This window comes from Acyrthosiphon pisum, chromosome A3 (genome assembly GCF_005508785.2).
Source record: "Acyrthosiphon pisum isolate AL4f chromosome A3, pea_aphid_22Mar2018_4r6ur, whole genome shotgun sequence".
Classification (NCBI taxonomy): Eukaryota; Metazoa; Arthropoda; class Insecta; order Hemiptera; family Aphididae; genus Acyrthosiphon; species Acyrthosiphon pisum.
Window position 1 is genome coordinate 5,118,126 of NC_042496.1, and position 11,061 is coordinate 5,129,186.

Genomic DNA, 11,061 nt, shown 5'->3' on the forward strand with positions numbered 1-11,061 from the left:
AACACTTTTCTAGAATACTCCATTCTAACATCAAATGCCCTATTTTCTCTTTTAATTATTACCTTTTTCATATCCAAAAAGGATTCAAAGTTTTTAATTATATACCTATACAATAGTTATTTTTATATATTCTGACTCAAATTGTAACACATCTAATAACTTACTTAAAGTTTTCTTTAGTTGAACCAAAAAAAGTATTTTTACTTAAACATATCCTAACATTTATTTTTTTTTTAAAGTTGTAGTAATTTCATTTTGACTATTATTTGATGTAAAAGTATATTACAAAATTTTTAAAGAAATTAGGTACCTATAATCAATTGATTGTTTTTATTTTTGTAAGCAATTATTATTACAAATTACCTTTTTCAAGTAAATATTACTTAGTAAGTATTATTTCTAATATTTACGAACAAAATATAAAATTATTTATTTGGTATATCATGAGAGAGTCGGGATTTATATGTTTTTACTTTTTACATATCGTTTCTGAGTACCTGTATGCAGTCTTATGAAAGTAAAAAATGTAGATAGTACAATATATAGTAGACAGTAGGTTAGTATAGGTAATAGGTGGTATAACTGGCACAGTTCACAGGGGTGGCTCCAGAGTCATTATTAGGGGGTGACTAAGTCATAATTATTAGAAAATGTTGATGATTTTTTTTGCAATTTTGTTTTTAACAGTATAAAATTGTTAAGAAACAGCTTTTGAAGGGGGCCCTAGGGCCCTCCTGGAGCCACCACTGACAGTTCAACGGATAACAGTCCGTAGGGTTTGGTCTGCGTAAACAAATTCCCTATTATAACCAAAGAGTGGGAATAAGTTTGTGCAGTCAGAAAAAAATCATTAAAAAAACCCTGGGTATTAGTTACTAACGATAACAGTCAGTAAGAATGGTTTTACACAAATATAAAATAGAGGTACCTAATATTTATTATACTTTGACCATTTTTACAAATCATAAATGTTATTTGTTAATAGATTAGGTACTCGCCATCATAGCCCCGCTATCTTCCAAATCCATTATCATGGTCCTATTAGTACCTACATAAAGTTAAATTACTTAAAAACTACTCGTTTAAGTTTTAATTTTGATAGGTACGTCAACACTTTTAGAAAAATTATCCACTAAATAATTTATAGTAAAAAAGGGGGAGGAGGGTTCTTATTTTAAAAACAGAAATTTGTATCTCCACATGAATATAAGTTACTACCTACTTTTGTATCTAATAAGTACAAAAATCTTTTAAATTTGAAAATATGGTTTTAAAGTATACCAAAAAATTTCAAAAATTTAGATATAATATCTTTAATCGTGGTATGTCGTATGTACCCACCTTTCCGTCCAGTGACGCTTAACGTTGCTGACATAGTGGAGACCGTGTATGGTCGATTGATCGGCAAATTCTTTTAACATCACTGCTCCTATATTTTCCTTTTGTATATTAATGCCAAGACAATTGTATCGTTATATTTTATGGGATGCGATTTGCTACGGTTTACACTCGCGTCGAGTGGCACTCCATAATATCTATAATATGCAGGTCTCACAATAATAATAGTCCGTCCTGAGGGTTTATTTTAGTAGTAATATTATTGAAAAAATATTAACTGGCTCGGGTCGTGACAGATATGATCTTTATTAAATAATAAATGCAGATTGTAGGTACCTTCATGTATTGCCCTGTACATACCAATTATAATATTCGCGGTGCAGTATCTATACCTAATAATAACAGTAATTCAAGTATGAAAAAAGTCACGCTAAAAAAACGAAAAAAATATGATGATATTATATATTTTTATGTGATAATAATTAATAAGTTACACGACATGACATCATATTATACGATGTACGATGTACCTTATCGTGTTATTTATTAGTTATTATATATATTATTATTTTTATTATTATATCATGATGGTGGTACACTGGTACATACCCCGTACTTATACCCTGACACCCCAATACCTCATATTGTACACTTTACAATAAATCTAAAAGTTCATTTTCTGCGACCTTCGTGATAGCTCCGCGCTTGTACAAAATTACTAGGAAATCACTATTTGTTTTTTTTTTGTTTTTTTTTTTTATTATTATTCATTCATTAGTACATTATTTTTTTGGGGGTCTTATGCATTAAAAATCAAGAAATATGTTTTTTTAAATATGCGATTATGCACCAAAAATGGCCAAATATGCGGTAAAATATGTTGGTAAAAACTAAAATAACCACTATTATAAAAAAGGAATGATTTTGGTTTCAAACTAATATAGGTAACAGTGTTAAACAAGTTACAGCAATGTTTATTAATTAATAATTTTACCTAACTATTGTATAATTATTAATTTCTTTTGAGAAAATATGTGTATGTAACTGTAGTTAGGTTATATCTTTAGATTTACTTTTCAAGGAATCAACTTGCAATTATATTTTAACAATTGTTGTTAATAAAATTCAAATCCTTTTATTGTGATAATTTTGTACTTAGTATATGTGGGACCCATCCAACGTAGGAATTCCAGGGAACGAGAAAACTGATGCAATGGCGTATAAAGCAGTCACTTCCGCAACTACCAACTCCATAATCAAAATTCCTACCAAAGACCTGATAAACGAAGCTCAAAAACGAATCCTTAGAACATGGTAAAACTACAAGGTTTCCATTTCGACAACAAACTGAGGAACGTTAAAAAAACAGTATTAAAATGGGCTTATCCTGACAATTCATTTATTGGAAAGAACGATTAATAATGGGCGATTTTTTAATATTTTAATTTTCAAGCGAGATATGAGCATTTTTAATTTTTGATATTTCACATACCCTTATTTATCTCGAAAATGAAAATATCGAAAAATCGCCTACGCTAAGACCCAGATAATGTTCTTACCTAAAAGTTTGATAATAGGTCGATTCATTCTAGTATCAAAACTAACAGCTCGCTAACAGTGAACAACAATTTGCTATGTCGTGCGTGTATAAGACAGAGACAATACACGCGGGTGTAATGTCCTCTTAACAGAGCTAGAATAGGCCACATCCGTCTTACGCGTGCCTATTTAATTACTAAGGAACCAGGTCCATCGTGCGTAAATAACAGTAAGCTTAAAGCTAATAATCGCTAAAATTGAAGCCTTAATTTAAATAAATAAATAAAAAATAAAATATTTCGTTTAACTTAATAGGTAACTCAAGTCACAGGTACTTTCCCGGGTTAAAATGAAATAAAATATAAAATATGTAACGGTAATAGTATGAGAGTAGGTATAGGTATTATATTTTCCGGTAGGTAACATACTACACGAGTAGCTACCCAAATTTATTTGAAGACTACACCGCCCTTTGATCCCCATCACTCCCCCAGAAAAAGAAAATTGGTTCTAGTGCCTATAGCTTTAATATATGATCACTGTATGCACAATACCTGCTATTTCTATTTTCTATTAATATACCTGCACATAACGGGCAGTTCCGCAGTGGACACCTGTGTTGATACCTGTTGATATGTATATGTAGACGCCGACACGCCGTTAGTTGGTTTTACCTAACATAAATGTGCTTGTTGTAGTGTTGTACACAGTTAAGGAATCGCTGCTCTATATTGTTTTGAAGAGCGGATTATTACAATTCAAAATATTCAACAATGAACTATTATAATAGTACCTATATTATACACCTATTATATAATGATGTATCATCTTTAATATAGGTAGGTACACATTCGTATGCAGTTTCCACACTGTCACGACTATTTGTGCGTGATATCTCTCGACCCGCACGGTATGAAATATAAAATTATAAGTACCTATTATTAAACACGTTCTGTGTTAAAAAAAAAAAAAGAAAAGCACACCGTAATAACGCCACTCGAAGGGGCTGTCGGCTGCGCAGCAGTGAGTAACTACACCAATTAAACAAACGCAATATATTTTAATTTCATAGTTAAATACAAATATACAATAATATTATACATAGAATAACTTGTACAATATACGTGTATAATATACCAACGAATCACGATACCTATATATATATACACAATACACACATATGGGTACATTTACGTATACTTGATGCCCCCAGGTGAACTTTCTCCCAGACTTATATATTACATACTCACACATGTATTATATACCTGTAATCTGTATATACGCATTTGCATTGTATACGTTATAAAGCAAACGGTGTGTTTACAACTCGTTATGATAAATATATAGATATAGGTAAGTACCTATATTGTGTTGGAAGAAAAACGTTTTGTTGTAGCCTTGTAGGTACCAATTCGTTACAATAATTATTATATTAATGAATCCGGATAATTGGACCGGTATAATATTATAACATTGAAAAAAATATATACCCTATATCGTTTTACGAATAGGCACAAAATATTAAATGTTTGTATTAACCATATAAGTATTATGTATATTATTGTATAATATAAAATGGCTGTTATTATATTGTATTTTATCGTGTGACTATAGGTATATTGTGATTTGTGAGCTTGGAATAGAAATCATTAACGTCAATAATTACTATGATTTATTATTAATTAACTGTTTATTGTTCAATCGTATATAGGTATAATAAGTATTATTAACATGTATACGTCGAGTTTACTAAAAAAATTAAAATTAGTGATGTCACTCTGCTGCATAGTAGGCTTCGAGTAGGTCCTTGTCAGTTATAATTCAATTTTTTTAAATGATTGTATACATTATAGAATAGTTATTATAAATTATAATATTAAATCATAATCTATTGTTATTATATTATTATATCATATATGATATATGTCAATACCGACGTATAGTAAATGGTGGAATAGAAAAAAACAAGTCCTTGTGATTAATCAATGGAACAGACGTGAAAATCATATTCATGAAATGGCTACCGTTTTAGCTAATATTTTAACACCGGCCTTATACAAGAGAGAGGCTCTGGTACTTAGAACCAAACAAAGCCGGAATATTGCAATTTTCATTATTAAGTATATCAAATGTTGGGTAGTACACCCAACCTCAGGTTAAAACCAAGGAAAACCTCTGGACTCTGGGGTACAGCAAAGAAACTGGAAATATCAAACGTTGATGGCATGAAGGAGTGGCGTAAAAATTGGACAACAACAGGTAGGTATCACAAATATTAGTTTTGTGCCTACTCGAAAAACAGTGTGTCAGGCATGGATTTTCCACGAGGTGTATGGCCAGTACGACAAAATGATGTTCAAATTGGGTTTAAAATAAAACCATGTGTGCGACTGTGGTTACTGGCAGTGGTTACTGGCAGTGGTTACTGACGTGGTGAACGGTAATTTCAGAGGCAATTGCCTATGATATTTTTCTTAAATAGAGGGGTGAGTGGTAGCCGGTGGGTCCCCAAGTAAATGTAAATATGATATACTCAATAGGTAGTTAATAACAATCTGAAAAACAATTAGTTATATTATATTAATAAATTATTATGCATAATATACTTGGGATATTTGTAACTTGCCTTTGGAAAATGTTTAGTTCGCCACGCCACTGGTTACTGGTTACAACAACCAAACGATTCAACATATTGTGATGGAGTGCCCAAAGAAGAAGTCTATAGGTAAGGTACCAATGAAGAAAGCTTAGGGTTTAAATAAGTGGTGAATACCAATACAATGGAGTGGACAATAATTGGACATTAGCTTATTATGGCAATCTGTGAAATATAAATATATATTTAGTATCTCTGTAACTTGTTACCGATTTTTAGTTTTGAAATTTTAACTTTTATCTGTTATATTATTTTTACTTATACCTATGTTACCATTTATATTAATTAATGTCAATTCGTATAACAGCCATGCGAAATAAATAAATAAATTACAAGGGAATTTAAGAAAATATTGTTATTTTCCGCTTAGATCCAATTTTGAAAAGATTTCTAATTTAAAATATCCATAACAAAAATGTTGAATAACAAATAAAAATACACTTAACCGATTTTGACAAAAAAGCAAAAAGCAAAACGGAAACGATACAGACAGTCAGCTTATATACTTTAACCTTGGTCGGTGGATAGGCAATATAACACTCGTTTAAACATAACATCTTGCATGACGGCGAAATCGATGAATTTTATTAATTTGATGAAATATAAATAATATTATTTAAAATACCGTGATATTAAGAAAAACAAACTAGGTAAAAATTAATAAATAGTTATACTGACTTCAACCATTGTAGTATGTGCTAAGTATTTATGTTTGTTGTATTGATTAATGATTATAGAACTTATGTTTTGTTTTTGGAAATAAAGAGAATCGTTACGTAAATATTTTATAATTCAAAATTTAACTATAGCCTATAAGTATAATAAATTGACAAATTGATATCTAAAGATATACCTATATATAATTTCACTATAAATTACTTTTTTTTTCAAATCCAAAATGTATTGCCAACTTTTTTTCGTAATATCTATGTTTTAAATAAGGACAAGTTGTTTTCACACACAATAACGCAGTAATTTTCCAACAATTTTTTCGAGCAGCAAAATATTATTATACTTGGCTGGATTTTGCATCAGCTGTTTAAATCCATTTAATAGTATATAAGAGTGTTGAAATATATATGATATTTTATGTACCTATGTCGTGTGTTAAGTATATTATAAATTAAAATGCGTGGTATGTGATATGTGTATATATATAAAAACATAAACGCCCGAAGAAACGAAAAAAAAGATATACCGACCAACAATGTATTGCCGGGAACTATTAGGTTTAGTGGCGGATATAAGGGAGGGTCAAAGGGTGGTCCCCCTCCCCTTAGGGCTGTCTTTTAAATGTTATTTTTTCTTATAATATTTGGCTAAACAAAAAGATAATTTAATTTTTGAAAATTCGTTTTTATAGACGTATAGTACATACTGGCTACTTCAGTCTAATTTTCTTGATAACAAATATTATTTATAAATAAATCCGTGTTATCGATACACTTACGCAGTGGCGTCACATCCTACAGTACACAAAACAAAATGAACTGCGCAAAAATACGAAAAGTACAATCAGTGCACAAAGTATCTAATATTATAATCGAAATAGAAAAAAATATTTCCAAAACTCCTCCAACCCAGAGATTACCTATGCAAAAATGTTGAGGATGGATCGTTTCAACCCCACGACCAAAAACAAATAAACTATAGCTTTTGTGATGTCCGTTTAGTTGTATATTGCTTCCGTGCCCTTCCTCCTTTCACAAACGTCGTGAAAAATCCGTCGAACTCTCCATTCATATAAAATTATAAACATAAGCGAAACACTGCAATATTAGAAATGGCAAATTTCGATTTCTAAAATTTTTAATATTTTTACTCCGGGTACTTGAGTACTATTTGGATTCTTGCAGGTCTTCGTCGTAAATCAACTATTTATGGTTGTACGGTCGCACAATTAGTCTGTAAATTAATTATAATATTATTATCATGTTCGAAACGATGGAAAATCAAAATCGAACGAATTACGAGATCCATCGGTGGGTGGGGAGGGGGGGACGTAGGATATTATTTTGGATGTGCGCTCTGTCGGTACGCGCCGTCGTCGCCGCCGTCTTCAGTCTTTGGTGTGCCGGCGTCCGCAGAGTAGGAGAACACGCGCGTATCACACGTCCCGTGTCCTCGGTACCGCGTCGAACAGCCCGCCAGTTTTTACTCGTGTGTTGCATCGCGCGCCAAAATTAAATATTATATTATTAAAATAATAATCGAGCGTTTAATTATAAACCGTAACCGCGTGCGCCGTGTGATCACCACCGTCGTCATAATTATAATTTTTTTCATTATCATCATAAATAATATTGTAAAAACGCGTTTTTTCTCCAAGTGTCCGCGACCGCATTTCGAGCTCGGTGAAATTTTTTTTTTAATCGTTTTTCACCCTCGTCGGACGGCAGTACGCTCGCCCATATCTATAAACGCGCGATAAGTGTAAGTCCGACGTCTCGTCTAGTCCACGACGGTCGTTCTCCTCCGACACAATTTGCAGAGTAAGTCAACACAATAATATTATATAGATAGGTACATTCAGATATGATTGATTCACGGATTGTTCGATTTGATTTAAGCTAATTTTCGTCAAAACCATAAATGATAATATAATGACTGACATCTTTTTTTATATCAATGTGGTTAAACTACACGTAGTTTAAATTCTCAAAGGGCTTATATAGGTTTTTCTTAAATCAATACATAATATAGGGTTTCAAACCTATACTTATGGATTTATGAAAAAAAATATATTAAGTTTAACACGTGCGTATTGTATGCTTAATAGTTAATAGGTACTAAAAAACTTCGTTTCAAAAACTTATATTATGGTAGGTACCTAATTCTTTTTAAATATACAACCACTTTTATTATTTTTTAACAAACTCATAATATATGTATAATATACGTAAATTAAAAATAAAGAGTTAGATAAGACATAATGGAAATATATATATTAGCATATTATCTTGGGTTATAATATTATATAGAACTTCTAAACAGTTCGTAAGTAAGTAACTTTCATATAGATACATAAAATTATAAAAATATAAATCAAATATTATTTTGTGTTCTTAAAATATTTGCAATATTTTTTGTATCGTCTACAATACAAATTCTTAAAACATATATTTGTAAATTTAAAGTAGGTACTATAATTAAATGTTTACACAGATAGTTTTTGAGTTGTACACCTATATGGCTATATAAATCAAACAAACATGAATAATGTGTATTTACATAATAAAGAATAATAAAAACAAATAATCATGAAGATACAAAAATAAATTGCCACCTATGCAAATATACAATTCGAGTTGAAAGTTTAGTATTAAGTATGTACTATGTAACAACGTCCGTATAACTTATTCGACACATTCGTTTTTGTATTCTTTGTGTATTTTTATTAATTAAGAGTTTGTTGCGTGGATATTACCCAAATATCAAACCCAATATCATACCCAAATATACACAAAAATATATTATATCGTAATTTACTCAAGAAAAAGTTTGTCGGCATGAAAAATTCCCGTGGGCGGTTTCTTTTAATTTATATGGGTTATTCGTCATCCGTCAAACGAAATCTTGGATTCCATGTACCTGTAACAACCTTGCACTTCATCGTGCTCCGTCACGGGATGAAGTCATTTTCTCGGAGTCGATTATTGTGTGTAGGTACGCCGCGACAGCCGCCTTAATCACAGACAATATTACGACGGGACGTTTTTGGTTGATATTTTAATCATTGGTCGAAAAATTACATTTAGAGATGTATATTATATTGTATACTATAATGGTGTACTTACGTCTTTGGGACCGACAACCGAAGTATAAATATTATTTATTATATTATTAGATGACCGGTAACTACTTATACATATTTTACATACATAATTATATACTTACATACATAACTAAATAAGTATTATTTAGGTACGTATTTAAATCTAATAATAGGTGATCCATTTTTTTCACATCACTTAAGATACGAACCGTGTGCACAATTTGCAAATTACGAATTAAAAGACCATTAAAGCATATTAAAGATATTAAAATATTTAATATACCTACTCGTCGTATATAGATTGCAGATGATGATCGACCCCTGGTGGTGATCGGAATTGATATAATAAATACTAATATAATAATATAGATAATAGGTACGTTATCGCCGTTATTATAATATAGTCATTACTCATAAGTCAAACGGAAGACTACGTGAACGGAAGTGTGTAGTCGTATACTCGTAATATATACGCGTGCAATTATAACGCTGACCGATTTTTTTCCGGAAGTTACCCAACGCCCGGCACACGCATTTCCTATTTTCTTGTGCAGCCGACAGCCTTTTTATTTTTGCATGGTCCTCGTATTGTTTCACTTTTTTTTTTTACAATTTCGTATCTTGACCATAACTTAATATATAATTTAAACATCGTAAATCGTGTAAGTACCTAAAATCTGTTTTTGGTCATTTTTCCATTTTTTTTGTAAACACCTTTGCCAATTATTATTAAATTTGTATTTTTTCACATGAAATTTCGAACAAACTGATAAGTACTACATTTTTTTTGTATGTAATAGGTAATTGTATGTAATATACTATTATTCAGTTTTGGCTTAGTCAAGAATTTAAGATTACGTTTTTATTTACAACTATGCCATATGAATTATTTATTTATTTTTGTAAGCTACGTATTTTAGACTTTTAAAGTATTGTATTTCATTTATGATCTATATAACTTTAAAATATTAAATAGTTTTAATTCATTTTTTATACAAATTATTTACAAATAATATTTTCTGAATGACCGTACTATTTAAGTACCAGTTTTAATGTTTTTCTGTCAGTTGGTTAGTCAGCTTTGCCATAAAATTGATGCGTGAATAGATCATTGGTATAAATAGGTTAGGTTTGTGTGCACTCCTACGTTACTATGACTAATTCTAAACTGTAGAGTAGGTACTGATTTAATGTTAAACATTATGTATATTTTCAATAAATATCAATATTCATCGGTTTTAATCTAATTATATTATCAACTAAAATTAATTATTTAAATAAGAAGATCTTTGAAAAGTTAATTTTCTAATTAAAATTTATATGTACGTAAGTACACATACTGATTTTTTAATAAGAAAACATGTGGATACCAACTTACTATGATAGAAGTATAAAAATAATAATCAAATTATGTTAAAATAAAATATTAAAGTTGATGTAATTTTATCTTTATCTCATACATAATAATTTAATGATGACAATTCTAGTATTTGCTAGGTAATAATGCGAATATATGACAACAATTTCAATACACATTACTATAACATTATTTATTAATCGTCGATAAAATTGAAATGGATATAAGATATGGACATATTTAAATATTTTATATCATACATAAATTAATATTTCATCTGATAATATAACATATGGATATATTTCACGTTATCTTTAAATTGATAGCTGCATGCACTGGACATCATTCGTTTTATAAAAAATCTATGAAAGGTACAACATGTACCTAATTCTTAGA

General features: G+C 30.0%; 1 protein-coding gene across 1 annotated transcript in view; it reads left to right on the forward strand.

The window, feature by feature from the left end:
- Positions 1-7,594: 7,594 nt before the first annotated feature.
- Positions 7,595-11,061, forward strand: part of LOC103308879 (integrin alpha-V) — a 55,976-nt gene continuing 52,509 nt past the window's right edge. The window contains exon 1 of the mRNA XM_029491629.1: positions 7,595-8,025. The gene's annotated coding sequence lies outside the window, so the exon portion shown is untranslated. The remainder of the gene's footprint in view (positions 8,026-11,061) is intronic.